The sequence below is a fragment of the Hemiscyllium ocellatum genome, chromosome 19 (genome assembly GCF_020745735.1).
Source record: "Hemiscyllium ocellatum isolate sHemOce1 chromosome 19, sHemOce1.pat.X.cur, whole genome shotgun sequence".
Taxonomy (NCBI): Eukaryota; Metazoa; Chordata; class Chondrichthyes; order Orectolobiformes; family Hemiscylliidae; genus Hemiscyllium; species Hemiscyllium ocellatum.
Genome location: NC_083419.1, coordinates 45661540 through 45688089, shown reverse-complemented (window position 1 = coordinate 45688089; position 26550 = coordinate 45661540). Strand labels below are relative to the sequence as shown.

At 39.3% G+C, this 26550-nt stretch overlaps 1 protein-coding gene across 1 annotated transcript in view; it reads right to left on the bottom strand.

Annotated features, from left to right (window-relative positions):
- The window catches only part of LOC132825070 (voltage-dependent calcium channel subunit alpha-2/delta-4-like), a 477734-nt gene that overhangs the window by 207610 nt on the left and 243574 nt on the right, over positions 1 to 26550 (bottom strand). The gene's annotated exons all lie outside the window — the stretch shown is intronic.

Sequence of the window (26550 nt, the reverse complement as noted above, 5' to 3'; positions counted from 1 at the left end):
ACCTTAAGTTTCAGCTAAACATAGGTCCACAAGGCGACACAACATAGTAAGTTTTCCTTTTAGCAAAACCTAGAGTGTTTGATATGGAAAACACAAATACGCACATATGTAGGAACATATACTGTCCAAAGACTGCAGATAAACATATTGTTGGGAAGTGTAATGGGGATTTTGCATTGTGCCCATCTTACACTGTATATGGTGACTAATGTAACTGAGTGACAACAATGAAAAATATAACACTGGTGTTTTGATGAGCCCACAATCTGCTGATCTATTTTAATGCTAGCTGCCAACAGAACAGAATAATCATCCAGCTGCTTCTTCCTTTATGTAGGTGTGTGGATGGAATATGGAGAATATCTATGCTGCCTATTACTCATGAGTCAGGAAGGATGCTTTTGGCTAATAATCGAAAGTTTTGTTATCAATTTGAAGTTATAGTTTGCATTCCTTCTTTCCAAGCTCATATTTACCAGTTACAACTTTTACATCTTTTCAGAATAGAGTTGCCAACTCTCCACGATTATCCTGGAGCCTCCAGGAATTAAAGACTTTTTTGGATTCTGCTGTGAGCCATCTATGGAAAAAAAATCATGTTATTAAAAATGTCTTTTTCTTTCTACTTTCTTTGAGCACCTTGTTATCAGCCGTAAGAATATTAAGTGTGAGAAAGCAAAGATTGTTTGTCTTGACAGGTTGATTGGCAATGAAAAGGAATCTCCAGAAATGCCCCAAACTGGAGTCGGCAAATCTATTTCAGAGCATACAGTCTCGTTGTAGGTATTTTATTCACTGATTAGCTGTTTTCCTTTGCTATTAAACTGAAAGAAGATTTTTTATATTTTCCTATTGACCAGGGCCCTATAAATAAATCAAACAATCTAAGGAAAAATGTAATGATATACTGACACAATTCTTCAATGTCAAGCTGAATCTAAAAAAAAGTTGTAAAAGAAAGTGCTAAAGAGATAATGTGTGTGTTTGTAGTGGGAAGAAGGTAGGGTAGATGGAGAAGTTCACAGTATTGTAATTTCCAGCCAGTTTTATAGGAAGAAAACAATTTCTTGCATGTACACGTTACACTTGTGATGAATATTAATCTCATAATCTGCATCTAAAACCTCCTGTCAAAATGGAAATGCCTTATTTCCTCCTTCGAGATTTAGCACCAAAATTCTGGCAATTTAATACATGGAGTACTTAATTTTTTCAAATAAATGCTTGATTTAGGAATTAGATCCTATTGTGTGTATATTATGATTAAGAACTGATTGAGCTTTTTATTCATATATAGAATAAAATATTGAAGAAATCATTGCTTTAACAAAGAAATTTGGATAAAATGCTATTTTTCTCCATGCTAGTGAAATTGTAAGAAACCCTCTTCTAGAATGTTCTGGATTTTAAAATAAGTCATTAAAGTTTGGATTTGCTTCTTCAAACCTGGATTTGCTTCTTGTTACTTATTTTTGGACCTTTTTTAAAAAAACCCCACTATCCTGTGGTATTGCATGAATGCACTCAGTCCTTTTGTTTCCTTTAAATGAAAAATAAAAAGATGTCTAAAAGAATGTCCTATAATAAATGAAGCAAAACTAAAGGAAAAGTCTACAAAAGGGCCTCTCATGGCATTGTGGTAGTGTAGCTTCCAGGTTCAAATCGCTGAACAGTTTGATTAGAAAATTAAAAATAGTGATTTCAATAATAGCTTTATTGTCCAGCTCATTTGGAGCACAGATAATTTCTGAAATCTAAGTGTTTTTTGATCTTTTGAAAGCAGTTGCAATGCTGATTTTCTTCTGTTTATGGCTATATTTTCTCCAAGATAGCAAATTCAGTCTTTATAAAGAGCTACTTCATTCTTGTATTCATAAGACAATTAGGGCCAGAGCACAATAGAGACACTGGACAAGAACAGGCAAAGAAAACGTAAAACCAGAGATAAAGGACTCTAAGTCAATGGTATGTGCATGCATTGGTAATGATAGTGAGGGTGGGGAGTCCAAAGTCTAATGTAGGACCATGGAGTAACATGGAAGAATAATTAGTAGAGAGAAAGGGGAGTGGGGAGCAAAGTCACAGTCACTGAGCAGAAATTGGAGCAGAGCATCAAACGTGAACATTTATTAAAAAAACATCACGGGGTTTGCAGATGGCTGACCCTAGGTCATAAGGTTGAGGCCAGTGAGGCAAAAGTAGAAATTGGCTTTGATGGCAGTCTCCAGTGAGTGGGTAAGAAATAAGTACATGGAAAATTCAATATTAATTCTAAAAATACTGACAAAGCACTAATTGTAGACCCTCATCAGAGAAACAAACCAGGGAGAGAAAATAAAATGAAGTGATGTTTAGAATTCCTTTGCAGTGCTACGTGGTAACCAGAGGATGGAACTGCAGTGTTACAAATTGTTATAGGAGTTTTTATTACATAATTGTGGGCATTACTATTATAGGAACAAAGGATTGAATTTGACTGTAATGATTTTGTTATTCTTCAGTTATTCCTTTGAAACAAATGGCAACATGAATATAGCAACCAGCCAAATAGAATATTGCTCCATTGTAGCAAGAGATAATGCTAAAGTTTGCAGGACATCGTTTACTTGCTGTTATGTCATGGCATTAAGACTCTCCTTTGTTATAAAACTAATGCCACCTTTCTGCAGACTAGGAAAAGCTTATTTTAGCTATGTCAGTCTTCTAATAGGTATTTATTTAGTAGTGCAGCATAAAGCAGGAGCAGAGGGAATAAAGAATCTGAACCATTGAAAACTCTGGATAGATAAAGGGTGGAATCTTATGGGGGTTCTGAATGATATGAGCTAGAGTACAAAACATTGCATTATCATCTGAGAAGTCCAGTGAGGCCTAAATTGACATTGGGAGCAACTCACTCCATCTTTTAATTAAGTTCCAGGTAGCGAGGCAAGATTCTCACTTGGAAGTAGTGGTTATCTGTTGAAACAGATTATTGTTTGTCTACAACTCTATTAATTGCAATATCATCTTGCAATGATGATTCTTCCACTCCTATCGCCACCTTGACCAAACTAAACATTGGGAATTCTCAACATGGAAGTCAGAGTGGTTACCGAGCTGCAAAGAGCCTCCATGCAGGTCACCATGCAACAACATCTCAGAGCATGATCCATGGGCACCAGTCAAATGCACACCTCGACCACCAATATTGGCACCTGATGTTTGCTGATTCCTCAGAATCCTCATGGTTCCTTTCGGAGCCCCTTGCAGGATATTGACCTGTGTTCAGGGTGCACCAGCAACAGGCATGGAAAGGTGGTGACTTGGGACTTGGCGTATAATAATAGGCATCCAACTCAAACTGGATTCAAATGCATTTTAGGGCTACTTGCCTGCTGGCACCGTGTGTATTTTAGATAATACCTAATTGGGGGCATAGACTGTACTGGAATGAATTTCAACAAGAAGACGTTAATAAGTTTGTAGAATGGGCAAAAATTCAGGACAACACATCCATCCTAGGACAGGCTAAACAAGGATACGCATGGGAATTTCTAGAGGCTTGGCATTGAATCCTACTCATTGACTACAGTTCAGCCTTCAATGCTGTCATTTCCTTGAGACTGTTTACTAAACTTAGTAATCTTGGACTAAGCCCCACTCTCTGCAACTGGATCCTCAGTTTCCTGACCCACAGGCCACAATTAGTGAACACTGGAGACAATATTTCACCCTCACTTACATCACTGGGGTGTACCACCCCCACCCCCCTCCCTCATCCAGGGGTGTGTACTCAGCCCCCTATTGTACTCACAATATAGCCATGACTGCGTTGCCAAATACCATTTACAAGTTTGCTGATGACACCACCATAGTCAGTCAAATCTCAGATGGAGATGAAACAGACTACAGATGGGAGGTGGAAAAATGGTACACTGAGAACAACTGATCTCTAAAAGCCGGCAAAACCAAGGAACTCATTATTGACTTTGAGTGGAATGTTACTTATACTGCCCTACACATTAACAGCACAGAGGTGGAACGAGTGGAGAGAGTGTCAAGCTCCTGGGAGTGGTCATCAACAACAACCTTTCTTGGACTCTTCACGTGGATGCACTGGTTACAGAGGCCCAACAATGTCTCTTCTTCCTCAGATAGTTGAGGAAATTTGGCATGATGGTGAATACCCTTGCCAACTTTTATAGGTGTGCCATCGAGAGCATTCTGTCTGGATGTATCACTACCTGGTATGACAACTGTGCCATTTAAGATTGGAGATGGTTACAGAGTGGTGAACTCGGCCGGGACAATTACAAAGGCTAACCACCCATCTATAGAGTCCATCTACAAGCCCTGTTGTCAAGGAAAGGCTGCCAGTATTTTCAAAGATCCATCCCACCCTGGCAATGCTTTTCTACAACCTCTATCATTGGGGAGAAATTACAGAAGCCTGGACACACCAACTAGTTTTGTAACAGTTTTTACCCTACTGTTGTTAGAATACTGAATGGACTCACAAACTCTTAGCATTCACCTGTACCTGTGTTTTGGTTTTTGCCGCTGTTTACCTATTATTTATTTACCTACACTACTTAACCCTGTGATCTGCCTGTATTGCTCACAAGGCAAAGCTTTTCACTGTGCCTCGGTACAATTGTCAATAAATTCAATTCAATTCAAACTGGAACTCCATCAATAAACACACCAATTTGGACCCCATTTACCAACCTCTGAGAAAAAGAACCGGAAATGATATCACCCACTGTAATAGACCAAGATGCATAAATAGAAAGCGGGATAGAACACAAGCACTTCACTGGAGGCTCACCTGATGATGTTACCTAGCATGGTGACGAAACGTATGAGAACAAACCTACCAGCTCAGTGAATAACCTTACAACCCGAACCTCAACTTGAGCTACAAATCTTCACAAAAATCTTGAAGTACCATCATTTGTTTCTAATTAGGGTTAAAAAGTGGAGAAGTTACTTTAAACCTAATTGTCTCTTAGTTAGATTACACTTGGAGTACAATGTACAGGTTTGGTTATTGTAACATAACAAGGATATAGAGGTATTGAACTGGACATCAAAATGATTTACAAGGATGAATCATTATGTGAGGGTAAACATTTCAGCAATGGTCAAACATACTGGGCCTGCCCTTCCTCCTGTAAAGACTAAGGGCTATCGTAACAAACCTATTATGTAAGGTTTCAGGATGAGCAAATCTGGAGCTCCTTAATTTAATCCCCAATAAATCAAATTTGGTAGATTTGGAAGAAACTTCTTAATGTAGATAGTAGTGAATAATGTATAGTGTATTCACAGTAAGGACCCAAGGTCTGCCTCCATGTCATAAAATCTCAGCAGTTTGCAGGTTCACAAATAATTATGGAAGGTGTTGTTTCAGGCAGAAGATTCAAGAATAACTCTTCCAGAATAGTCAAGCAGGCTTGAAACTTTAATAATATTTCACTCTCTGAATATTGTGCCAAACCGCTGAGTTTTCCAAGAATTGTCTGGTTTTATTTCAGATCTCCGGAGATATATGAGGAAAGATGAAAGGAGGCTCGAGGGAGCATAAGTGACACCACTGATTAATTGGGCCAAATGACCTGTTTCTGTTCTGTATTTTTAATGTGAATTTGTGTAACTGAGACTAAACTTCAAAAGTACTTCATTATTATTAAAATACTTTAGGGAATCTTGAGATCATAAAAGGCAGTATATAAATACCTGCACTTGTTTATTTCTTTATGCAACTGACACTTGAATATAGATTCTTGTGTCAGGACTTAAGTAAGTCAGAGATCTATAACTTATACTGCAAGTCACAGGCCTACTTCTATAAAATGTAAGAGAGGATGGAAGGGTGATGGAAATAAGTGGAAGATTAATTTATAAAGTGAACAAATGAGCAGGCCAACTTGCATTCAATCTCTTTACAGAGAGTAGGAAATGAGGGGTGCAGGACATTATTAATGCATTAATATCTTAAAGTTATGATCAGTGACTTATTAGCTCAGTTAGCTAGACCACTAGAATGTGGATGTAAATAACTCTAACACTATCTACTTCAATCTCTATTCTGATTGAAGTGGACCCAAGGCCTGCTTCCATGTCATAACAATCACAGCAATTTGCAGGTTCACAAATAGTTATGGGAAGTGTGCCTTCGGGCAGGAGATTCAAGAAGAATCTTTCCAGAATGATCATAGTGGACTTAAAAAATTAACCATGTTTCTCTCTCTATATATTTTGCCAAACCTGCTAAATTTTCCAAGAACTTTCTAGTTTTATTTCAGATCTTAAGCATTTGCAGTATTTTTATTTTCCTTTTCCCTTTAGATGTAGTAAGGGCTGTCAATAGGTTAAATGCCTTTTGAATAATTTCAAAGATTTTTCAAAAATTTCACCACCAACTTTGCTCTGATGATGCTATTGCCCCTTAATTGTCCATTTTAAATTTCAATGGGTCTTTATAAGTGGAGGTATAACATACAAAAGCTTGAAAGTTGATGATCCTCTATAAAACCCAGGTCTGACCTCAGCAGAATATTTATTTCAATTCTGGACACCACATTTTAGAAAGGATTGAAGTCATTAAAAAAGATAAGGAAGAGATTATAGAGAATAGTTCTAGGGATGAGAAACTTCAGTTAGATGGATACATTTCTGAAGAAGCAAAGAGGAGAAGACTTGATAGGTTTTCAATATCATGAGGAATCTGGACAGAGTAGGTGAAGAGAAACTTTCCATTTGGCAGAATGATTGAGAACCAGAAGGTTCCTGATTGTCTGGCGAAGTAATGGTGTTATGATGAAAATCTGTTTTACACAACCTGTGGTTAGCTGGTGAAATGCTCTGCCTGGCACTGCGCTGGAGGCAGATTGAAGTGAGTTTTTTTAAAAGAAAATTATGTCATGAACTGAAGCAATAACGTATACAGTGCTACAGGGAAAATGATGGAGAGAGACATTTTGAATCAGTACAGATACATCAGATGCAATGGCCTCCTTTTATGAGTAATTATTTGATGATTGAAAGAATTACACATAACTTTATCATCATATCACAAGAATGCTTCCTGGACATTTAAAATCTGCACCTGTAATTACACATAATTACAATGAATGGTTATAAAGAAAACACTTTCATTTTGCCCATCTGGACCCCACTTCTAGCTGTTTGAGTGTAAATTGTTGCCGATTGAAAATCTAGGCTCTCAACTAATGACTAAGAAATCTCGCTCTATATAAACAAGGTCATAACGGGCATTAAAAAACATTTTTAATGCCTTCTGGTAAATACATTAAACCCTTGTGGACTGATTGAAACGTAACTGTTTTCTAAGCAGTCCTACATTGAGTATCTTGCTGTTTCGATGTAATTACCCAACTTGAAAATAAACATGATTACTGATTTTAGTCTAAATGCAACATTTCAGATTGTGTGGCTTTTTCACACTGTTCATGCCTCTCAGTATTTTAAAGATCTTTCGAAATCTTTCCTTTTGTAAAAATACATACAACTCTGAATCACTTCTTTTAAGTTAGAATCCCACATTTCAGAAGTGATGGTGCCAGTGTTGGACTGAGGTGGATGAAGTTAAAAATCACACAACACCAGCTTATAATCCAATAGATTTATTTGGAAGTACTAGCTCTCGGCGCGCTGCTCCTTCATCGGGTAGTTGCAGAGCAATATCATAAGAGACAGAATTTATAGCAAAAGATTGCAGTGTCATGCAACTAAAACAATATATTGAACAAACCTAGATTGCTGTTAAGTCTTTCATCTTTTAGAATGGGTTGCAGCTTTTGGTTCATTAATATGCAAATCCCAGAACTTCTTTTGAGTCACATTCATGACCTAATTTAAGGTTTTATGAAAAAGGTAACATCTCAGGTCAGACAATGCATTAAAAGTGTGAAGTTAGAGTCTGTCTGTACCTCAATCTTGAGTCAGACTGGTTCTATTTCACTCACACTCTGTCTCTCCCTCTCTCATGCATGCACACACTTATAAATTGATGGGGTGAATTTGCACTTGCAAAATTGTATTTGTAGATGCATTCTATTTTGCTCAAAAAGTACACAGTCAGCAGGCAGCCAATTCATGTAGCATTTTTAAAATTTCTACTTTGGAAATAGAGCCAGCTCCTGGAAATAGATCATGCTTCACAGCTACATGATGAAGGAGCAGCACTCTGAAAGCTAGAACTTCCAAACAAATCTGTTGGACTATAACCTGGTGTTGGATGATTTTTAGAAAGCTAGAGTCCTGTGTTCTGGTCCCATTCATATTGCTTTTCTCATCTTGTGTTTCATCTTGTGACCGAATAGAAAGGGAGGGCATTGAGGTCCTACTGTCAGATTTCCAGGTGCTAGGATGGAAGTTTAAAAGTAGGACTTTTCATGTAGTGATCCTGACTTTACCTCTCAAAACCATGCATCAGCAAGACTAGAAATAAGAAGATGGTGAGAACCATTGAATAGTTTGATGAATGATCCAAAAAGGAGAGCTTCACATTCTTGGATCACTGAGACTACTTCTAAGATGCAAGGCACCAATTCTAAAGGGATTGATTGCACATCAACAGGTCTGGACAAATGACATGATCCTAGTGAGCAGATTCACTAGTCTGGTTGGGAATGGTTTAAATTTGTAGGGATGATTGCTCTTATTTCAAAGGTGGAAAAGAGGGATAAGGTGTATAAGGTGAGTGCACCTCAAAATACTAGAGAAGGGAGAGTTCCATCTAAGACAGCAAACTATGAAAGACTACAACAAATGTATAGACATGTTTACAATGCTTGTAAGTAGATTCTTAAAGTGCAGTAGTTATGGTTGGTGAGTTACAAGCACAAATAGCCTCACAGGAATATGATGTTGTGGCAACAACAAAATTTGGCTAAAATTGGGAAGGGCTAGATGTTTATTATTCAAAGTTACTTAGAAAAAAGTAGGAAGGAGGAAAGGGAAGTGGAATAGCAGTACTTTGCACAAAATAATAATTTAGGATGGATAGAGGATTGGTTACTAATAAAAGCACAGAGTTGGGATGAATTTGGTGATTTTTGAATTGACAATCTGTTACTCATGGAGTAGTACCACAGAGTTTAATGCTGGACCTCAACTATTTACAATCTATAGCCTCAATATAAGTTCCATAAGTTCAAAAAGTTAAATATCCTTATGCTAGGTTAGTGTAATGTAAACTAGGATATATAGTTTTTCATATTATTTATCGTAAATTTGGATTTTTAGATTTTTCACTTCATAACCAATGGGTTTTCTGGATGTCCAAAATTAACTAGTAAGTATTTCTGTAGCCATGGTCAGTTCTTTGAAAATAGTTTTGAGACCTAGATTTAGAGTGAATGGGTTTTGCTGACTCCTAATGAACTTTATTTTAGATTAATGTTTGGCTTAGCAAGGTAAATAACAGGCCCTCCAGATATATTAGAGACTTCTGGAACTTTTAATTTTGCTTTTTTAAAGCAAAAGGAAAAGATCCATAGTTTAGTGAGGGAGACCTTTAGGTTTCAGTTTTTACTTTGATTGGAGTAGTTCTGTTAAGTCCTTGTAATTGGATGGCTACATAGACCCATGCTCCTGAGAAGGGAAGGTTATATAGTGAAGTAGGTTAATTTAGAAAGAGAGTTACGTGTTAGTCCCAGACCAGAAGAGTTGGGATAAAACCATCAAAAGATTACCTAAAATTGAATACATAGAAGTTTGGGTATAGGTTAGCTCCATTGAGAAGCTTTCTGCAGTTCTAGTCTAAATGCTAAAGTCACAAGTGATTTGTAGAGCTTTATAAAATTATGAGGGGCATAGATAAGGCGAATAGCAAAAGTCTTTTCTCAAGGGTGGGGGAGTTCAAAATTAGTGGGCATATTTTTTAGGGTAAGAGGAGAAAGATTTAAAAGGGACTTGAGAGGCAATTTTTTCACACAGAAGGTGGTTCTTCTGTGAAATGAGCAACCAGAGGAAGTAATAGTTGCAGGTAAAGATACAACACTTGGACAGGTACATGCATAGGAAATCTTTAAAGGAAAATGAGCCAAATCAGGCAAGTGGGATCAGTTTTGGTTTGGGACACTTGGTCAGCATGGATGAGTTGGTCCGAAGGGTCTGTTTCCATGCTGTGTGACTCTATGACTCTATAAACTTGCCCAGTTGGTACTTACACGACTGGCATTTTGTACGAGTTGTGCTTTGGATTCTGAACCAGGAGTGTATTTTAATCATTTTCAATGTATAAAAGACTTATGGGATTAATGGGATATTGCTTTTACTTTAAATTTGTATTATAGTAGATAGTTTGGTTTATTTTATTTAAGCTTCATTTTTTTTGTTAATAAACCTTTTTTAAAAGGGCTATGGGCAGCACTGTGCGCTTATGTTTCATCAAGAGACCAATTTGATAAAACCAAAACAAGTCAAAATATGATCAAACAAGCTCGGTTTCTAACTGTAATCTGACTTGTCTGGCAATGACAACAACAGGGACCATAATATCTTCAATTGCCATATTCTGCTGAACTACTATTACACCTTACTCAATGTACAATACCCCGATTATTTATCAAAACCAATCATACCTGACATTCATAGCTTTATCTCACATTCACATATGTGGTACATACAGCTTTTGTATATCAGCACCTATTCATTACCCAAATACTACATACTACAAACACTGCACTACATACAGTGACATAACTTGCTCTCTCTTGGTGGACAAGATGAATCTATAACTTCAGTTAGCAATATGGATCCAGTTGAGGACAGGCACAGTGGAATGTTCTCATGTACATGGGGAGCATTATACCTGCCGTCACTGGGGCAACTGTTACTGAGGCTGTAGCCAGTGACAGGGCTGTAACCACCAAATACAATGGTATTCTCACACCTAGCTCTTTTTCACGTTTCCTACATCTACAATTTGCACATTCTCTAAGCAGCAACCTCTTCCTTTTCTCAGTCTCCTCTCATCACAGCCTTTGTTTCTTTCCTTTCTCTTTTCACACTTAAGATCTGCAATGGGAAAAACAAAGATGAAAGGAAAAGAAAATAATGGGGAAAAAGCACAATCACTAATTCCCACATTTGCCATCAGCTTCAGGTGCTGATGTTGCATGACATTAGATAGTAGGTTGTAGAACACATTTCACATGGCCACAAGGCTTTCATTGTACATGTGTGGATATGTTGTCCATGAGTGAATGGGTTATGTACCAAAGTGGCCAGTGGATAGCTCTTGTTGTCTCATAGAAATCTGTTTTGTTAAAATGGCTTACAGGATACAATTTTCTTTTTCTAGTAGCTCCTTTTGAATTTTGGGGACCTATTTATTGATTTTCACAGACCTTTTCATTCTCACTGAGACCTTTATTAGGTGCTGCGGTGATGTAAAGTACATTTTGTAGTTGGGTTGGTGCACGGGGAATTTGGATTTGTACAGAGGCAGAACTAGAAGAATTTATCAATATACTGAATAATTATCAATTGCCCATTAAAATTAGAACCACCACACACAAAAAGGTATACGTTTCCTTGATATCATAGTACCTAATCTGGCACAATGCAACAAACAGAAGTGAGAAACACTTTTCTTCAGAATAACTGATGTACACACCTACACACAAAATCCATCACACTGAACATCTCTTTCAGGTCGGTGAAATCACAGCTATTGCATTTTTATCACACATTCAGAAATCTGGAAGACTTTAACCAAGTATTTATAACCATTTTTACTGATTTTCAGATTTCATTTTCAGATTTAAATTTAACAATTGACACAATGTTGAATACAGGAGAAAGTGAGGACTGCAGATGCTGGAGATCAGAACTGAAAAATATGTTGCTGGAAAAGCGCAGCAGGTCAGGCAGCATCCAAGGAGCAGAAGAAGGGCTTATGCCTGAAACGTCGATTCTCCTGCTCCTTGGATGCTGCCTGACCTGCTGTGCTTTTCCAGCAACACATTTTTCAACAGTGTTGAATACAATGGCATTCACTACATTTTCCTGATATACTATCTTCTGAATATATGTAGCCTTAAACAAGCAGTTCGTTATTCATTTGCAAGTAATTCATTATCTACATCATTTCACATTTTCCTCAATCTTAGCAAGTTGCATGGTCCGTTTTTCACAGGTTTGAAATTTTTCACTTCTTTATTCCTGTCAACTCCCAAACCCTTATAGCCTCCCTTTCTTTCTCCCCGGCAGCCTCTCTCTTACCCATTCCCATTGCAGCCTCCCTATCTTCTCCCTCGTTTACAACTTCCCTGACCTCTTCCCCCATTGCATATTCCCAGCTTGCTGCCTCCCTGACTCACATTTATCACTCCGTCTTTGTTCTTCATCACTCTCCTGCAGCCTTTCCGTTTCCCCAACCCCATTTTCCAACTGCCTCGCCTCCTCAATAGCTGTTGTAACCTCCCAGCCTTTAGATTTTGGGGAAGGATGCATCAGCTGCTGCCATGTATTTCAGCATTGATGGTTTATCCAGATGATTTAGGGATTTTTTGGAGAATGAAAGCATCATGACAGCTGCCAGGATCTCATATACAGAACTGTATTATACAATTAGCTTAATGGTAACACATCAACTTAATGGACACACATTGAGGATATGGAATGCTTCCTGGTTATGGTATATGTCAGAAATAACATATAGCATCTGCAAAACAATTTGTGTAGAAATGACCTGTACAAGAAGGACGGATTTCACCTAAATGGGAAGGGTACTAATATACTGGCAGGGGAATTTGCTAGAGCTGCTCAGGAGTATTTAAACTAGTAAGGGGTGGGACCCAGGGAGATAGTGAAGAAAGAGATCAATCTGAGATTGGTACAGTTGAGAACAGAAGCCAGTCAGACAGTCAGGGCAGGCAGGGACAAGGTATGACTAATAAATTAAACTGCATTTATTTCAATGCATGGAGCCTAACAGGGAAGCCAGATGAACTCAGGGCATGATTAGGAACATGGGACTGGGATATCACAGCAATTACAGAAACATGGCTCAGGGATGGGCAGGACTGGCAGCTTAATGTTCCAGGATACAAATGCTACAGGAAGGATACAAAGGGAGGCAAGACAGGAGGGGGGTGGGGGGGTGGGGGTGGATACAAATGCTACAGGAAGGATACAAAGGGAGGCAAGAGATGAGGGGGGGTGGGGTGGGAGAGGGGGTGATTGGCATTTTTCATAAGGGATAGCATTACGGCTGTACTGAGGGAGGATTTTCCTGGAAATACATCCAGGGAAGTTATTTGGGTGGAACTGAGAAATAAGAAAGGGATGATCACCTTATTGGGATTGTATTATAGACCCCCTAATAGTCAGAGAGAAATTGAGAAACAGATTTGTCAGGAGATCTCAGCTATATGTAATAATAATAGGATGGTTATGGTACGGGATTTTAACTTTACAAACATAGACTGGGACTGCCATGGTGTTAAGGGTTTAGATGGAGAGGAATTTGTTAAGTGTGTATAAGAAAATTTTCTGATTCAGTATGTGGATATAACGACTAGAGAAGGTGCAAAACTTGACCAACTCTTGGGGATATAAGGCAGGGCAGATGACTGAGGTGTCAGTGGGGGAGCACATTGGGGCCAGCGACCATCATTCTACTAGTTTTAAAATAGTGATGGAGAAGGATAGACCAGATCTAAATTGGAGAAAGGCCAATTTTGACGGTATTAGGCAAAACAAGCTGATTGGGGGCAGATGTTCACAGGTAAAGGGACAGCTTTAAAATGGGAAGCCTTCAGAAATGAGATAACGAGAATCCAGAGAAAGTATATTCCTGTCAGGGTGAAAGGGAAGGCTGGTAGGTATAGGGAATGCTGGATGACTAAAGAAATTGAGGGTTTGGTTAAGAAAAAGAAGGAAGCATATGTAAGGTATAGACAGGATAGATTGAGTGAATCTTTGAAAGAGTATAAAGGAAGTAGGAGTATACTTAAGAGGGAAATCAGGAGGGCAAAAAGAGGACATGAGATAGCTTTGGCAAATAGAATTAAGGAGAATCCAAAGAGTTTTTACAAATACATTAAAGATAAAAGAGTAACTAGGGAGAGAATAGGGCCCCTCAAAGATCAGCAAGGCAGCCTTTGAGTGGAGCTGCAGAAAATGGGGGAGATACTAAATGAGAATTTTGCATCAGTATTTACTATGGAAAAGGATATGGAAGGTATAGACTATAGGGAAATAGATGTGATATCTTGCAAAATGTCATATTACAGAGGAGGAAGTGTTGGATGTCTTGAAACAGGTAAAGGTGGATAAATCCCCAGGAACTGATCAGGTGTATTCTAGAACTCTGTGGAAAGCTAAAGACGTGATTGCTGGGCCTCTTGCTGAGATATTTGTATCATTGATAGTCACAGGTGAGGTGCCAGAAGACTGGAGGTTGGCTAATGTGGTGCCACTGTTTAAGAAGGGTGGTAAGGACAAGCCAGGGAACTATAGACCAGTTAGCCTGACATCAGTGGTGGGAAAGTTGTTGGAGGGAATCCTGAGGGACAGGATGTACATGTATTTGGAAAGGCAAGGACTGATTAGGGATAGTCAACATACCCAACATGAGCAAAACTAATGTAGTTTACAAAATACCATGCAAGGACTGCACAAAACACTATATAGGACAAACAGGAAGACAGCTAACAATCCGCATACGTGAACATCAACTAGCCACGAAACGACACGACCAGCTATCCCTAGTAGCCACACACGCAGACAACAAGCAACATGAATTCGACTGGGAAAACACCACTATCATAGGGCAAGCCAGACAGAGAACAGCCAGGGAATTCCTAGAGGCATGGCATTCATCCACAAACTCCATCAACAAACACATCAACCTGGACCCAATATACCAACCACTACAGCGGACAGCTGAAACTGACAACCGGAAGCGGCAAGGACAGACCACTATAAATACCGGAAGAAACATCAAAGAAGCGCTTCGCAGGAGGCTCCAAAGCACTGATGATGTCGCCTAGCCAGGGGACGAAACGTTTGCAACAAAAACTGGGGAATCATGTCTCACAAACTTGATTGAGTTTTTTGAAGAAGTAACAAAGAAGATTAATGAGGGCAGGGTGATCTATATGGACATCAGTAAGGCGTTCGACAAAGTTCCCCATGGGAAACTGATTAGCAAGGTTAGTTCTCACAGAATACAGGGACCACTAGCCATTTGGATATAGAACCAGCTCAAAGGTAGAAGACAGAGGGTGATGGTGGAAGGTTGTTTTTCAGACTGGAGGCCTGTGACCAGTGGAGTGACACAAGGATTGGTACTGGTTAGTCTATTTTTTGTCATTTACATAAATTATTTGGATGTGAGCACTGGAGGTACAGTTAGTAAGTTTGCAGATGACACCAAAATTGGAGGGTAGTGGACAGTGAAGAGGGTTACCTCAGATTACAACAGGATCTTGACCAAATGGGCCAATGGGCTGAGAAGTGGCAGATGGAGTTTAATTCAGACAAATGCGAGGTGCTGCATTTTGGGAAAGCAAATCTTAGCAGGACTTATACACTTAATGGTAAGGTTCTAGGGAGTGTTGCTGAACAAAGAGACCTTGGAGTGCAGGTTCATAGCTCCTTGAAAGTGGAGTCGCAGGTAGATAGGATAGTGAAGAAGGCATTTGGTATGCTTTCCTTTATTGGTCAGAGTATTGAGTACAGGATTAGGAGGTCATGTTGCGGCTGTACAGGACATTGGTTAGGCCACTGTTGGAATATTGCGTGCAATTCTGATCTCCTTCCTATGGGAAAGATGTTGTGAAACTTGAAAGGGTTCAGAAAAGATTTACAAGGATGTTGCCAGGGTTGGAGGATTTGAGCTATGGGGAGAAGCAGAACAGGCTGGGGCTGTTTTGCCTGAAGCTTTGGAGGCTGAGGGGTGACCTTATAGAGGTTTATAAAATTATGAAGGGCATGGATAAGGTAAAAAGGCAAAGTCTTTTCCCTGGGGTGGGGGAGTCCCAAACTAGGGGGCATAGGTTTACGGTGAGAGGGGAAAGATTTCAAAGAGACCTGCGGGACGGTTTTTTCACACAGAGGATGGTATGTGTATGGAATGAGCTGCCAGAGGAAGTGGTGGAGGCTGGTACAATTGCAACATTTAAAAGGTATTTGGATAGGTATATGAATAGGAAGGGTGTGGAGGGAAATGGGCCAGGTCTTGGCAGGTGCAACTAGATTGGGTTGGGATATCTGGTCGGCATGGACGGGTTGGACCCAAGGATCTGTTTCCATGCTGTACATCTCTATGACTCTATGAACTGTTGAAACTTCCACTTCTTCAATTGCTGTATAAGCCAGTAAAAATCAATTAGCAGCTAAACTTTAAGTTGTAGATGAGCCCTTTAAGTAGTGTTGGTGGCATGTCCTCCCAGCTGATGAATACAAATTCAGCTCTAAGAGGTTAAGATAAGGATTAGCTGGACTCACAAACTTCAAAATGTAAGTACTGTGATCAAATCAGCACTGACATCATGATCTGCCTACTTTGCATACTTTTGGCAGACATTCCCTATGTATATAGCAAAGTCCTCACCAAAATGGCATCCAGTGCAGTCAGCTCCAGAAGTCTACATTGTGGAATACCATTGCGGGACAAAATGTCACTTGTAGTTCTCAAAATACAGCCACCACACATGCAAATTTTGTGGCTAAAGTATTCAAACTAGCTCTGACTAAAAGGATAGAATTCATTCTTAGACTCTATTGTGATTTTGGTACTATATTTAGATTCCAGAGATGAAGAGAAATTCTCATAATGATCAGGACCTGGTTCTATTAATGAATGTTTTGAGTAAATTACCAATGACTAGTACTTTTTTTTGGTCTTGGCATAGACTCTAACACATCACCGATCCTTAAAATTAAGTATCAGATAGAATGCCACTGCTCACAGAATTGGGATTTACTTAAGAAAAATAAAATCACTGTCAGTTCTGCATCAGCATCCCAGCTTAACTAGTATACCCAACCCTGTTGCTCACACATGGCTAGAGCCTACTCTTAACATTCCAGTAGCAATTCAAAGTGAGATAAATTTCGCCAGCACTATGAAATTGTACAATTATCACCCCCTTCCATCCAAAACCCCCACCACCTCTTCCCAGCAAATCTTGAAGTACTGGCATCAATTGCTGCAGCTCAGGTATGGTCATTGGAAAACTTAATGGAGAAGGTAATTCTGGTACCAATAAACTGCATCCCAGCATGAAATATGAGAGAGAGGGAAAATAATTACCATTATACAAATTACTTCCTGTTGAGAATGATGGAGCAGTGCTGAGACTTAAGAGGCTGAACAAAGAAAAGATGTTAACTGTATTTGGAGTTTGATCTGAGTGTGTTGCTTATGGCATGATTCTTGGAAGGAAATTCAGGAAAGGTAGATGCAGGTCAACGTCTAGTTACAGAAATCTGAGGTGACAGCAGAACAAACATTTGAAATAACTCAAGACAAAATTTAAAACTGCTATTAAAAATACATCACAGTAGTTTTTAATTATAAACCATAAGACGTAGCAAAATGCAGAGAATGATTTTGCCTTTTCTGAAGACGCAAGGTAAATATCCAGTCGTGGCACTAGTAGTTCTCTGTGATATTTTCTATACACATCCATTCTTCAGTTATGGCCCAGAGCAATAACCTTCTAAAGTTATTGATTCATGGGTTATACTTCAGTCAAGAGTTTTTCCTTTTCTTACCACATACCAATATATACATGTTTCCAGCAAAATAACAATAGAGTGAATCTAGGTTGATTTTTCTACAATTCCAAGGCCAGATATATTGTTGCAATTGCAGTGACCTCATTGTGGTCAGATTTTAATGTTAAATGCACAGAAGCAGCAGTAAGGAAATAAATTTGTGATAACTTAAGTTATTCAACACCAATGGATCAGATCTAAGCTCTGCATTCCTGCCACATCCAGTCCTGAAAGGTGGTAGACAACTAAACAACTCAATAGAGAAGGAAGCTCTACTAATATCACCATCGTTAATGATGGGGAGTCAGAATAACAATGTTAAAGGTAAGGTTGAAATATTTGTAGAATTTTTCTACCATCAAGTGTCAAATGGATGAACCATGTTGACCTCCTCATGAGTCCCCAGCATGACAGCTCTAATTCCATTCACTCCACCTGATATCAAGAAAGAGCTGAAGGCCCTGGATACTGCAAAGACTATGGCCCCTGACAACAGTACTAAACATTTGCATTCTAGAACCTGCTGTACCCCTAGTCAAGCTATGATAATGTAGCTACAACACTGGTATCTACCCTACAGCATGGAAAATTGTCTAGGTAAGTCCCATACACAAAAAGCAGGACAAATCCAACCTTGTGAATTATTGCCCCATTCATTGACTCTCGATCATCAGTAAAGTGTCATCATCAATGCTATCAAACAGCACCTGCTCACTGACACCAGTTTGGGTTCCTCCAGGGCCACTCAGCTCCTGATGTCATCACAGCCCTTGTTCAAACATGGATAAAAGAGCTGAATTCCAGAGGTGAGCTGACAGTGACTGCTCTTGACATCAAGGTTACACTTGACTGAATGTAGCATCAAGAATCCCAGCAAAATTGGAATTGATGGGAATCGAGAAGAAAATTCTCCACTTGCTGGCATCATAACTGGCACAAAGAAAGATGGTTGTGATTATTGGAGATCAGTCCTCTCAGTTCCAGGATAACACTGCAGGAGTTCCTTAGAATATTGTTCTAGACGTAACCATCTTCAGCTTCATCAATGACCTTCTCTCTATCATAAAGCCAGAAGTGGAAATGTTTACTGATGGTTACACAATGTTCGGTACCATTCTCTATTTCTCAGAAGCTGAAGCAGGCCCTGTACATATGCAGCAAGACATAGACAACACTCAAGATTGGGCAAGTAACAATGACACCATACATGTGACAAGTAATGGTCATCTCAAATAGCAGTAAATCAAACTGTCTTTTTTTTACATTCAAAGGCATCACCATCACTGAATCCCCTATCAATTCCCATGGCTTTCATTGACCTGAAACTGAAATGTACCAGCCATTTAAATAAAACAGGTTCAAGGTTTGGTCGAGGAATTAGGGATTTTGGAATGAGTAATTCATATCTTTACTTTCAAAGCCTGTCCATCATGTACAGGCAGAAGTCAGGAGTGTGTGATGGAATACTCCATACCAGCCTGGATGAGTGCAGATTCAACAACACTCAAGAAACTCAATACCATTGAGGTGAAACAATTTGCTTGATTGGCACCTTGTCTGCCAATTTTAATATTCACTCTCTCCACCACTGGCACACAGTGGCAGCAGAATGGATAATCTACAAAATGCACTTCAGGAACTTATCAAGGCACCTCAGTCGGCATCTGCCAGATCTGGAAACTCTACCAACTAGAATGGCAAGGGCAGCAGATCATTGGAATGCCACCAACAGCAAAGATCCCCTCTAAGTCACAGATCATTCTTACTTAGGACTACATTGCCAAATCCTGGAACTCCCTTCATAACAGCACTATGGGCGTCCCTAGACCCCAACAACTGCAGTGATTCGAGAAGGCAGCTCACCAGTATCTTCTTAAGGACAATTATGGATGAACAATAAATTGTGACCTAATCAGTGATGCTCACATCCCATTAAGTAAAAAAAATGCAAAAAATATACTTCTGTGTTAAAGGGGATCCCTGGAATTTTGTAAAAATATAGAGTGGTCTCATACAAAAAAACAGGCCAGAATACACTATTGCTTACCCCACAGATCTGTGCTTTCTTTGTGATATTTACTCAGCAAACTGGATGACAAGAAAAAAAAAATTTAAATCTCATAATAAAAGAGGATGTACAAATTTCATTTCAAGTCAATGCTGAGGCAGACTGCCTGGGGCATACATACTGTAAGAGCAAATAAAAATAGAAAATTGTCATTTGTCTGTCAGCATGTAAACACAGTGCATTCAAACTGCTGCATAAAGCAAAATTACTGACAAATTGTTTTCATTTACATTGACCCCAAGCTTCTAACAAACCTGCCAGAGATTCAACTCTGTAAGTTCCCAAGGATTGTGATTGTTCAGAAGTTATTGTACTGAGTTCTTGAGATTAATTTGGCATCATGCTATTATTTATTGAAGCGTAAGCAGCTGATAATTGAACAATATTGTGCGACCCATATCATAATTTGTCTTTAACTTAAATCAAACTTTCATTTTTGTGCCATCTTTGGCTAACAACTCATTAATATTTGGCTGCTGTAAAGAAATGACTACAGAACAAACAAATGAATGTAGGAGAAAAAGTAAAAGCTGATTTTTAAAATACATGTTACTGTATCAGGACTAATGAGTGCTGTCTTACATTTTTAGTAAACTACATTACAAGAATACAAAGACCCCCATGCAACTTTTCTCTCCTCCTTTATTTCCTGAATTGTTCAATTAACATTTAAACACAGTTCAGTTGCATATGAAATTTTAATGAATTTGAAGATCCAACTCTCAGCCTAGAAATCGGATGATCTCAGAATATTTTGCCTGATGAGACAGGTGGCAGGACCACAGTGAACTTCATCCCTAACTTTTTTCCTATGGTATTAATGAGCATTTGCGGTTCAAATTGCGGTTCAGAAATGACTTGCAGCAGTGCTCCAGCTGAGGTGAGTTAGGTGTAGAAGGGATAGTCAGGAGGGAGGGAGCATGAACAGTGACTCATGTTAACATTGAGCTGGCTCCACATTAAACAAATTATACACTGTCTAAACTTATAATTTCAATGCCAATATCTAGTGATCCCTTCAAGAGCTGTTGGATATGGCAGACATCAACCAAACCAATTACCTGTTTGCACCTTAAAACTATTGTCCAGTTAAAGCACATGATGACCATTTTGAAAAATTGTTAAGGTTTCCTCTGGAACACTAGAACCAATTTTGTGACAAATGTATTTCCTCTACAGTTCAAGTATAGGAGATTGGCTGCCTCATTGCACCCATTTTCTGCCCAGAAACTGGAAACAAAAATGGTCCAGTTTCTCCCCTGACTGTTTGACAGCTGTACAGAAATAAATGCAGGCAAATGTGTTATTGAATGTCATTAGAATGGCACAACTTAGTAAAGTTTTAATCCTAACTGTAGATTTATTTAAAAAATCATAACTGGTCTAAGTGACATCGTTTTCCACCAAATATGGTAATAATAATGATGATTAAGAGGAGCACTAAAATGCTACCAGCTTTCTATGTTGTTCTCACCTGGATGGAATTTATGGCAATAAAGATATTCTACGAGGTGATTCACAACTTCAGGGAATAACAAAGGCAGAATTTAACAGGGAGCAAGTAGGTGACATGTGGAAACACAAGTGGGCATAATGTTCACTCTAACCCAGTATTTTCTTTCTTAAGAAGCAGGCATTAGCCATTCAAGTAACAGCCAGCTAGTAGAAATCCTCACATCTGAAAAACTGAGTAGTCTTGGCAAGGGGAATAGGCCGATATATAGAAGCAACTTCTAGTTAGCCATTTAAAGGAATAGAGTCAGTGATATTTTGCTTGAGATGGTTGCGGGAGGAGAAGCTAGAAATCATTGTATAGAGATCCGTCAGATCCATTCCCCCTAGTTCATTGCGTACCCCTGGAGGCTCTGAAGAACAGAACTTCACACACTGAAAGGACAGCACCATCATTTAATGAAACCATCTTCTTTCCCATCTCCCAAATAACAAGAAACTATCCTTTTCCTACAGGATGCAAGTGGAGATGTCCACATTGACAAAGAAAGTCTGGGTGGAGGTTGTACAAGTGGTCAGCCTGATTATTGCCAAGAGCAGTAAAATAATTTATGACTCTCAATGCATCTGTCATTAATTTGATATAATCATGGGCTGAATATTGTGAGTTTTTAAGCCTTTATTTATTCACTGGATATTTGAAAAGGTGGTGGCGAGCTGCTATCTTCTTAAACCACCACAGACCATGATGTGTGTGCCACTGCTGTGAGTGAGTTCCAAGGTTTTGACACAGTGACAGTGAAAGAACAACAGTACAGTTCCATGTCAGTTTAGTGTGTGCTTTGGAGGCCAGTTTACAGATGGTAGTGTTCCCATGTACCTACTGCATCTCTCTTTCTAGGTGGGAGAGGCTTTGATTTTGGAAATAGCTGTTTAAGAAGCCTTGGTTAGTTGCCATTGTTCATCTTGTAATTAGTATTCACTGCAGTCAGTCTGATGGTGGAGATCATTGGAGGTAGCGTTGGGTGCCAGCCAAATGGGCTGTTTTAGTCTGGACAATGCAAAGCTTCTTGTGTATTAATTGAGCTACACTCATCCAGGCAAGTAGAGGGAATTCCACTGCAATCCTGACTTGTGCTTTATGAACAGGCTTTGAACAGTCAGGAGGTGCGTTACTCACCTCAGAACTGCCTGACCGATTTTGTATCCACAGTATTTATATGGTTGGTCCAGTGCAGTTTTATGGTGGCATTCCACCATATTTGATGATGACCCACACAGTTGGAATTTCTCTTTCCCAGAATCAAATTGCAGATGAGAGTTATTTCCTAGACAGTTATTGCCCAATGTGGCTCTGGTGATAAGTAATTTGAAGGTGATTGGAGCACTGCCTCCACACTTTTCCTTCAGGGTCATCTCTCCTCCTTAGATACATATGTTCACACTCCATATGCTGACCTTCTGGTACCTTTCTTTACAAATTCTAACATTCCATTATGACCATGAGACTTAAGATGTCAGATCAGACATAGGCCATTTAGTTATTCAATGAAATCAGGGCTGATTATACAGATCCTCAACATTATTACTTTTTCTCATAACTTTGATTTTCTTACTGATTAAAAGTCTATTTCAGCCTTGACTATACTTATGACACACCCTCTAAAACCTTCTATAGTAATGAATTCCACAGATTGACTGTCCACTAAGGGAAGTAATCCTCCTCATATCTGTTTTAAATGTGCAATTGCTTATTCAGGGATTATGCCTTCTGATTCTAGAGTTTCCCAGAAAGGAAACAACCTTTCCACATCTACCTTCTCAAGTCCCTCAGAATTTTATATGTTTCAATAAGGTCACCTCTCATTCTTCTAAACTCCAATGAGTACAGGCCCAATGCACTCAATCTCTCCTCATTAAACACTCCTTCTATAATCAAGAACAATCAACTGAATATTCTCTGGACTGCCACCAATGCCAATATATCTTTCCTGAGATAAGGGGACCAAAACTGTTCACAGTATTTCAGAAGTGGTCTGACTCATGCCTTATATAGTTGTATACCTCATTCCCTTGAAGTAAAGCCAACAGTCCATTTATCTTCCCTATTACTTCTGGACTTGAATGCTAACTTTTTTATGGCTCATAAAAATGGCCCCTAAATATTTCTGTGCTGCAGCTTTCTGTAGTCTTTCTTCATTTAAATAACATTGAGCTCTTCTAAGTAACATTTTTCCCACAAAAGAGCATAACCTCACATTTTCCCACATTACAGCCTATCTGCAAAGTTTTTGTCCATTCAGTTAACCTATATCATCTTCACTACTTACCTTCCCACCTATTTTTGTGTCATACACAAATTTCATGATAGGTGATGGGAGTCAATGCACTAAGTCGCTAATATATATTGTAAATAACTGTTGCCCCATCACTGATCCTTGCAGCACTCCTTTACTTACAGGCTGTCATCTTGAAAATGAACCCTTTATCTGAACTCCCTGTCTTCTATTAGTTAGCCTTTAGATGTGCCTCAATACGTGGATCTATATTCATGAATCCTTTTAAACCTCTGTTCCTATATAGAACTTTCATAGAAGGGAAGCAAAGAAATGAAAAGTGGATTGAAATGTAACATCATTCCAGCAGAGGCTGAGGAGAAGGCTGCTAATTTTGCCTCCCTAGTTAAACTACACCCCCCTCTATTCAATGATAGGGAGCTGTCAAATTATGAAGACTTGCATGCATAAGTTAACAAGAATTTTAATTACCTAAAATTGTCCCAGAGGTACACTTAATGTGCATTAGCATAAAAAATGTTTTTACATAGAAAAGGAGGATCTGTTGGCATCATATGCATGGAAAATTTTGCTCAAACTCCAACCTCCGCACCATCCAACCTCCTCCACCTCTCTTCCTAAGGGCACAGTTTGCATCTTGTGCACCCAATTGTTTCCTGTGTTGCCCATTGGAAGCAAATGGTATTAACAAAGAGAGTGACTTAAGTTTTATCATTCTTACATGAATAAAGGCTATGCACTGGCATAGCACTTTATTGTACATGGAGGTGCAGACCATTCAGACAATGAATATAGGCACAGTCATGTCTAGACAAAGTGGGATAATGTGGTATAATGAGTAATGGATTGAGGAATTGTCTATTTTGAAGAGGAAAAGAAGGTAGTTGGGCTACGGTGTCAAGGATAAACAGACAGAGAAAACTAATATGTTCTCAAGTGCCACTGCTAGTGTAAATTAGAGCACCTCTTGGCACACATTATCCCACGGTGGCACAGTGGTTAGCACTGCTGCCTCACAGCGCCAGAGATCCGGGTTCAGTTCCCGCCTCAGGCGACTGACTGTGTGGAGTTTGCACGTTCTCCCCGTGTCTGCATGGGTTTCCTCCGGGTGCTCCAGTTTCCTCCCACAGTCCAAAGATGTGCGGATCAGGTGAATTGGCCACGCTAAATTGCCCATAGTGTTAGGTAAGGGGTAAATGTAGGGGTATGGGTGGGTTGCGCTTTGGCGGGTCGGTGTGGACTTGTTGGGCCGATGGGCCTGTTTCCACACTGTAAGTAATCTAATCTAATCTATTCACTGAGGTGCCAGGATAGAGAACCAAGCTACCCACATATCTGTAAGAATCCTTTAAAGAGTTATTCTGAGACTCAAAATCCCTAATACTCGGTGACGAGAATAGAAATGGCACCACGATGTAGGCAATCACCATTGGCATCCCTGAATGTTTGGAAATACTTTAGCACCAGGTGAAGCTGAAGCACTATAACATAGATGAATTCATAATAACACCAGTATTTTGCAAGCTGTCTTTCAGCATGGAATACAGGGAGAACTAGCCTTTTGGATGCAGAACTGGCTCAAAGGTAGAAGGTGGTGGTGGAAGGTTGCTTTTCAGACTGGAGGCCTGTGACCAGTGGTGTACCACAAAGATAGGTGCTGTGTCCACTGCTTTTCATCATTTACATAAATGATTTGGATATGAACATAGGAGGTATGGTTAGTTACTTTGCAGATAACACCAAAATTAGAGATGTAGTGGTCAGTGAAGAAGGTTACCTCAGAGTACAACATGATCTTGATCAGATCAGTCAATGGTTGAGGAGTGGCAGATGCAGTTTAATTTAGATAAATGTGAGATGCTGCATTTTGGAAAAGCAAATCAGGGCAGGACTTACTTAATGGCAAGGTGTTGGAGAATGTTGCTGAACAAAGAGACCTTGTAGTGCAAGTTCATAGTTTTTGAAAGTGGAGTCACAGGTAGACAGGAAAGTGAAGAAGGCTTTTGGTATACTTGCCTTTATTGGTCAGTGCATTGACTATAGAATCTGGGAGGTCATGTTGCGGTTGTACAGGACACCGATTAGGCTGCTTTTTGAATACAGCATGCAATTCTGGTGTCCCTGCTATAGGAAGGATGTTGTGAAACTTGAAAGGGTTCAGAAAAGATTTACAAGGATATTGCTACGATTGGAGGGATTATAGGGAGAGGCTGAATAGGCTGGGGTTATTTTCCCTGCATTGTTGGAGGCCGAGAGGTGACCTTTTAGAGGTTTATAAAATCATGAGGGGCATGGATTGGGTAAATAGTCATGGTCTTATCCCCAGGATGTGGGAGTCCAAAAATAGATTGTATAGGTTTAAGGTGAGGGGGGGAAGATTTAAAAGGGACCTAAGGGACAACTTTTTCATGCAGAGGGTGGTGTGTGTGTGTGTGTGTGTGAGATGAGCTGTCAGAGGAAGTGATGGAGACTTGTGTAATTACAACATTTTAAAGGCATCTGGATGGGTGCATGACTCGGAAAAATTCAGAGGGATATGGGCCAAATGCTGGCAAATGGGCTTAGCTTTATCTAGGATATATAGTCAGCATGGATAAGTTGGACTGAAGGGTCTGTTTCTGTGCTGTACAGCTCTACGACTTTATGACTTTTTTGCAGGCAGGATTTTTGTTTCTTCTTACTTTTCTTACATGGATCTATGCAATAAAATTCACTGTGATTATTCCCAATTATCCTCAAGATTATGAAATATGATCTCCTGATATTTAGCAAACTCCCCCTACAAAATTATGTCTAAATGAACTGCATAGTACAGACCAATTCAAGAGTATGTGCATAGTTACCTTTGCATTGTTCATTTACAGTTTCCAATTTCAGCACTCCAGCTGACATACACATTCTTTTGCTCACTTTCTTAGGAACTAAACAGGCTTTGCTGATGTTATTCTGAGATTTTGTATACATTATCGACTATTGTTGTCCTTT